We start from the raw sequence: 7549 nt of genomic DNA, 5'->3' as shown, positions 1-7549 counted from the left end.
TTCTACATAAGCATACACTTAAATATAGGGACCTCTATCCAGAATTGACTTAAAAATATGCTTTGATGAGTTTAGAAAATTTATTAGGGGAAAAGCAGGTATTCTGCGGAGGGTCTGTATGCAACACCTTCTGGACTGGTGACAAGTCAAGGTCCTCTTGGAAAATGAGTGCATTGCTTCTGCTGTACATCATCCAGTTCCACTTCTCAGAGTGGGTTAGACAATCACTGACATACCCCTTTAATTCCTTCTGCCACAGATCATGAAGTAAATAACATGATTTGAAAGTACATTATTTCACTGTATTGCCTAAAAACTCCTGGGGTAAAAAAGAATTTTTAACTTGAAGAAAATAATAGGCAAAAAAATATCTCTTGTCTTTAGCCTTAAAGTGAAATCAGTACTTTGATTTTTCTAAGTGGGGTTAGCTGTAATTGGTTGGAAATTATTAAAAAATTATATGGCTAACAGAAGCTGCATGCTCAACCTAAAGATGACATTTGTTTCACATTGTTTGACCACTTAATCAGCTCTACAATACTAGCACTCCAACAGCAGTTGACCTGCTCTTTTTTTAACTCAAGCTCTGGAAGAAGAGCAGTTACGTGTTAGAAGTGAATATAGCTAAAGAAAGTTTAGTCAGTTATTTTGAAAGGAAAGGGGTTTCATATCTTTTGAAAGTTTTCTAATATTTTCTTAGGTTTGCAATAAGGAAAGCTCCATGCATGGCTTTTTACATCCTCCACCGCTATGAAGAGCTGGGTATCCGAACCTCCAGTGGGGTAAAAAATCCTTTTACTTAAGGATTTCTTTTTATAAACCTTCTGTAAAGTTAAGTTAATATGGAAATGAGAGAGGGGTCAGGCAGAGTAGATAGACCTGGAGCTGTTTCCAGGCTTGGTTATAATACAGGTGACCAGCTGTGAGCCTGAGTATATTTGCCTGGACATCACTTAAGTACCAAATATCTTGTTTCTCCCATGCTGTTGTAAAATATCTTCAGCTCCTGCTGTTTTCAATACTGTGCCATGGGGAGCAGCTTTAGTGTCCTGCTGTCAAGTGTTGCAGTGCTGGAGCTGTTTTTCCTGGGAAAGCTGGAGTTGGTGTATTTGTTCCAGCCAATGGAGGTGGGCTCTGGATAAATGTGAACCAAGTAGCCCCCCCTGTCAAGGTACAGAGGAGACATATCCCATTTTGAATTGCAGTATTTCACACCAGTGCATCACAGGACAGCTTCAAAAGGAGACAGGAAACTGCACAGGCTCATACCCCAGAAATACCACTTCAAGTAAGTGTTCAGTGGGAGAACAAATTTGAGCTAAAACTACCATGCAGCACTTTTTCACTAGCCATGACAAAACCAAAACCAGATAACTAGATAATGTGGAGAACATACTGTAAACAGATGAAAAAAAAAATAATTTAGAAGATGCGCTTTTGGAATTTTTGTATTGAAATAGCTCAGATGTACTGTACAGTCAGATGGAGAAGGAAGGGAGCCTTGTACCCTAGACGCTCATTAGTGATTGCTGGTATCCACTGTGTAAAAGGTTGATCAAGTCAGTCATAGGGAAACATAAATTCTTAATCCCTTGTATTTTTTCTGTCATCTGAGAATCATGCAATAGTCGCATTAATATTGATGTGAATTTACTGTTGAGTTTGCCAGCAAACCAGCCAGATTGCACCTTTTACCTTTTCAGACTGTTGTGGTGAGAAGGCAGTGAAAGTGAATGCAAACTGAAAACCAGCACTAGTGTCTGAGCAAGTTATGTTTATCAGACCATTCTGTACCTTGCCAAAAGTGTACAGATGACTGACGTTTATGTTAGTGACTCCATGGAGATACCATTGTGTAAGTATTTCCATGCTCATTTGCTGGCTGTCTATATCCTTTGTCCTTTGACAGAAGCTAAAGCTTTTTGGAGTCATAAAATATTTCACTGATAATTTTGTTGGAGGAGGCTAATTGATGAATTGAAGCATAATTTGCTTTTGCCAGAAAACATAACATCTTTAATAGATTTAATTACTAAATTTCTATCATGCTGCTGATTTTACTTGCTAATGAAAGCCTTTTCTGACAATGCAAAACTACATCAAGCTCAACTTAATGTAGCAGAAGTAGGGAACTTGAGCTGTTAAACAATATTTAGTAGCAACATCAGATGGGTAGCACAGAAATTTAAGAAGTAGTGCAGAAGCATTTTCTTCTGCTCCAGGAACCTCCATTTAATAAAATAATCCTTTGATCCTGTATTGTCAAGAAGCTGTTAGATTTAAAAACCTGATGAAAGTTACCAGGCAGTCATAGGGTTTTCCCCCCTCTTTTGACTCTGACTCACCAAGCCTAAGCTTAAATAAGTATCATCATTATAGCATAGGAAGTGAATATTAATTGGTCCTAGGACCTTCCTAAAGAAATGGTTATTGGTTTATATGAAATAATTGCATTAAAACATATGTGTTTTTTACTTAAGCCTTTGACTCCTGTTCATGTGTAGGCATTGCCCTGAGGAAGATAGTCTGTACCAGACACTGCCAAAAATATTTTTCTTCAAGTGTTTAACTCTCCCTGACTCTTAATCTCAGGGTGTTTTTGCAAATGCTCAGGGCACTTCTGCCGGGAGACCTCCTGCTCTTACCTTCACCTTTGCTTTTTGCCAGTGACATGGGAGAATGGCTTCACCAAGTTATTCCTGTGATGATACAGTGAAAACCAGCTGTCAGCTTTTTAAATTGTGCATGCAGAAAGAGGACTGATACTTGGGGATGCTGTGGCATGCAACAGTGGCATTCACCTGCCCCTGACAGGGGAGCTGTAGCACTGCTTCCAGGAGGGCACGCTTGTTAGAGGGTCCCCCAGCCTTTCACCACTATGATTTGACCATACCTTCCTCTCCCTTGTGCAAAGGTGAGATCTCAGCCCACTGCGTTTGTTGACTTGAGAATGTTGTTTGCCTGCAGATTCTTTCTTGAAACAGGAGGGGACAGGAGAAAAGAAAGATAGAAGCAGGCTGTGGTTTACATTAGCTGTTTTAGCTAAGCTGCATATGGCTTATAGATTGGGTATCACTGCTTATCAATAATTGCAGAGAAGGGCAAGAAACCAACCTGCAAAATGGTGCGGAGTGGAGAGAGAGCACTTATCTCCAGTGTGGAGATACATGTGTGTGGTTAAGTAGTTTTTTTTTTTTCACCTGAATGGAAGTGTTTTGGTGGAAGCAGGTCTGCTGCAGAAGCATTTTCCTAGTCAGAACACAAATTGGGCAGAGAAGACTTGTTGGCTGGTGATGTGAGTACCACCAAAAACCTACACTTTACTTTTAAGTATGTCTTCTGAGATCTCACTGCCTACCTTAAGCAGAGTTTAAGACTGTTTGCCGTAATAGCTCAAGTTCATGATTTCCACTAGTGTTACAAACACACTCTGAACATCTGTCTGTTGTGAAAGCAAGTGCCTTTCCCTGGCAATACATAATTACAGAGGTTGTGTCCTTTTCAGGGAGTCTGAGTATGTGTATATGTGTGAGCTGAAATTAAACCAACCCTGAGTTTTGATAACTCTGCTGATAATGTTAAGTCTTGGCTGTGTTAAAATCAGATTATGAAAAGATCAGAAGACAGCTGTTGCTCTGTGGAGGGATCATTCCTTGGTTGTGGGCTAGCCTGAGACAATTGGTTCCCAGTGGGTTGTCTGTTTTATCTCTTTGCTGCATTTAAACTTGGATATGTAAACCACCTGTCATTTTTTCAAATTCTTAGTTGGGAGTTTACACCAGATCTCACAGTAGGGTGGGTTTTACTGGTTTCTGACACATTCCGGTATTTTCTTGAAATGAAAACTCGAGTGTGGGATCAGATAGGAAACAGAAGTCATCCAACCAGGTCCTTTGTGCAGGGATGCAGCTGAGGGGTCAGGACCTCAGGAAAATGCATAGCAAGTCAGCTTACTTTATATGTTTCTGCACCTAGTCTGTAAAACAGTGGTAACAGCGCTACCAACTCCAAAGGCTGTATTATGACAAGGAAAAAGCATTAAGGATAGCTTGCCTTTGTAAGATCAATGGATGGCAATAACTTTTTGGTTGGTTGGCTCAGTCTGTTTTACTAGCCAAGACAAATTAGATTTGTTAAATGAGAGTTTATCTGTCTTCCTACAGCCTAACAGCAAACACCTATAGAAAAACTGTAGGAAAGGTGCAAGCATATATGGACACATCTCCACTCTCCTGTCTCAGGGCCTTCCTAATACAGAGGTGTTCTCCTCTATTGAGGAGCGCTTTGTAATTTTTTTTTCTGTGCTCTTCCCCAGTTTTGGGAAACCCATGCACACTGAGGAGTTGGACAATGATACTCGTGAGCAGTAGTCAAGGAACTAACGTGGAACCCCACCTGTGTTTTAAGTAGTTTCCAGCAGGACTACAGAAAATGAAAAAAAGAAAAAAAAAAAAAGGAAGTACGCTCTGGCCAAAAGAGCATTTGGTCTCTACTCAGCAAGATGCAGCAAAGTGAGACCAAGCAAACATCTAGGAGCTGTCACACTGGCAATATGCATGTAATGGGAATTTTTAACAATTACACATATTCTTTTTTTTCTTCCCTCTGGGGGGGGTTGACTTACGAAGGAGACATTCCCTCACACCCTCTGCTCTGCAGCCAGGCTATTTACAATAGAAGTAGATTCTGGGAATGTTGAAGATCAGCAATATCCATTCAGTGCCCTTGAAAGCACCCTGCTGCTTTTGCTGGGAACCAGCTTGTTGCTGCATATGCTTTCTGTGGTTTGTCTGTGGCCACACCACCCTGAGGACTCCTGATCTTGTCAGATCTTGGAAACTAAGCAAGGTCTGGCTCAGGTCTTGTCTGAGGCTAAACAACTATCTAAGAATACCACCACAAGATTTTTCCCGAGGTTGGACAGTCATGAATGGCAGGGTGTATGGGATCGCATGGGCAAGCTCCTAGTCCAGTTGGCCCCTCCAGTGCTTTGGAACTTCACTCCTGAATAAATGCAAAATTCAGAAAGATTCGCAGAACACTTAAAACAAGGTGTGCTGTCATCCTGGCAATAACAGAGCGGGACAACTTACTGCAGTGTGCTGAGGCTTGGCCTACACCTAACAGAGCCCTGTTCTGTAAGGAGCAGGAGAAAGATGTCTCTGGATCTGATGGCAAAGCAACAGACAATGCAGCTGCTGAAACCCCAAGCACAGAAGCTCCCCCAGCAACAAGTACAGCAGCTACTCAAACCACAACACACTCCCATCTCAGGACATTCACTTTCAATACCCAGATCCAAATATGAACTTGTACCTTAACCAGTTCTCCCAGCTTACTATAACATAAACTTTTTCAAAAATTCTCTGTGATGGCACTTGAGATGCCTCTTAGTTTTTGAATTTTTAATAACTAAATGACTTCATGTAGCCTTTCTTTTATGTGTCATTCTGGGTGGATTTGTGAGGAACAAAATGACATTAAACCAGCCTAATCTCCTTTGAAAAGATTGCAAAGCCATGTGGCCTAGACGCAGAAGCAACCAATGCCAGACTGTGGTAAGGGCTTTGATTCTGTTTCTGTTGATTTCCTGTAGGCACAGTAAAGATGTGTACAGTAGATGGGTTTCTTGTACATATTTTACAAGAACCATTTTCAGGCTGCATCCAGAGAATAATTTTTGTGGGCCACTTTGTCCTGTTGTATAGAATAGATGCAAGGTGTGCCTTGGTCTTAGGCACTGTACTGTTAGTGATCTAAATGGTCTAATAGTACTGGGTATGGCTGGAACAGGGATAACTTTCTTCCTAGTTACCCATACCCTGATGTGTTTTGGATTTGTGACTAAACAGTGTTAATGGCACACCAATGTTTTTGATTGATGAGCTGGACCTTTCACAGTAACGAGGCCTCTTTCTCTCAGTCTGGCTGGCTGGCAGCTAAGTCTAAGGTAGGCAAGAGGCTGGGAGGGGACGGCCACCCCAGACTAACCAAGGAAATATTCCCTGCCCTACAACATCATGCTCAGCAATAAAAACTGAAGGGAGGATTTTGTGGAGGGTGGTGGGCATTGCTTAGAGACTGTCTGGGCATTGGTCTGTTTTGTGGGAGGTGGTGAGTGACTGCCTTTGCATCACTTGTTGGTTTGGGTTTCTTTTTCTTTTACTTCAGCTATTAAACAGGTTTTTGTCTTGACTCACAGGTTTTCTGTCTTTCTCTTCCTGTTCTCTTCCCCCATTCCTATTGGCTGGGGAATGAGCAAGTGGATGGGAGGTTGCACAGGTGCTGATGAGTGTCAACCACCACAGTAATAGAGAATTAGATTATGAAATTAGCAAAATACACAAAGTGTGGCAATATTAAAAGCATGCCTGGCTACAGTTTGTGTCTTCATGCAGCTGGAGATGGATTATATGGTTTCTTTCAGCTCTATGAAATTTCCTTGGTTAAAATAAAAAAATAAACTTTAATGACATGAAGAATTATGTCCTCCTCCCTTAGCTATCCTAGGCTATAAAGAGCTGTCTTAGTTAACACTCAGCTGCACTGTCTGCTTTTGCTGTGGATGAAGATCAGATGATGACAGTGGCTTAGCTGACATCTAGTACTTCATCTGTTTCAGACTCTGCCTGTTGGGTCTTATTGCCTCCCTGCAATTCATCCCATGCTATGAGATACCCCTGATATTTGGGCAGTCTAAAGGAAAATAATAACCCATTACCACTGTGGGCTGGATTCAGTTTAAAATTGACATAGCTCTCCCGATGTGGCTGGGTTAGAAGCTGACCCATTCTCTTTAACTTCTCCCACCTGCCTTGAGGAGTAACACACCACAGCACTGCAGGAATGCAGTGTTTCTCTGGAGTACTATTTCACTCATGCAACTTAAGGGGGATCTTTAATTCAGCATGAGTTTTTATAACTGTTAGCTGCAGATATGGCAATGTTCCTTTGCAGATTAAGGAAAATGCCATAACATACTGAATGACTGGGGTTTCACTGCTGTGTTGTGACAGGCTGTCCTCTAAGAAGTAGTGATTGATGACATGTATAAAATCGAGCCATTATATTTGCTGTTTATATTGAAACAGTGCTTAAAATGTGGGCTGTCAGTCAAAGCACTGATTACTTACACAGTGTTGTAATCAGTGGTGGTGGGTGCAGTGAGCAAGGTACCAGAGTAAATGTTTTGGAGTTTTCAGACAGCATTGTCTCTATTTCCAGCCTGCATCTAGCCATAATAAAAAGATCTAACCTATACATTGCCTAAAGCATGAGAAGTCACTGTAGGCTGCTAGGAGCTCTTTGATACTGACATCAGTATTAAAACTAGTTTCAGAAACAGGCTGATAACTTTTCTTCTTCTCTTTTGAGCACAGTTTCAGCAACCTCAGTGCTCTGTGGCAGCATTTTTGATGGCTGCAGAAGCCTCCAAAGGTTCCTCATCTCAGTGCCCCGCTTCTCTGTGCTTTGCAGAGGATTTGAGGATCCCCCTCAACAGGTTTCACTAAGTGCTGTGGATGCAGTAGATGCCTCACAGTGAAGACAC

This window comes from Melopsittacus undulatus, unplaced genomic scaffold, assembly GCF_012275295.1.
Source record: "Melopsittacus undulatus isolate bMelUnd1 unplaced genomic scaffold, bMelUnd1.mat.Z mat_scaffold_437_arrow_ctg1, whole genome shotgun sequence".
NCBI classification, from domain to species: domain Eukaryota; kingdom Metazoa; phylum Chordata; class Aves; order Psittaciformes; family Psittaculidae; genus Melopsittacus; species Melopsittacus undulatus.
The sequence above is the reverse complement of the archived record's forward strand: the minus strand, read 5'-3'. Positions refer to the sequence as shown.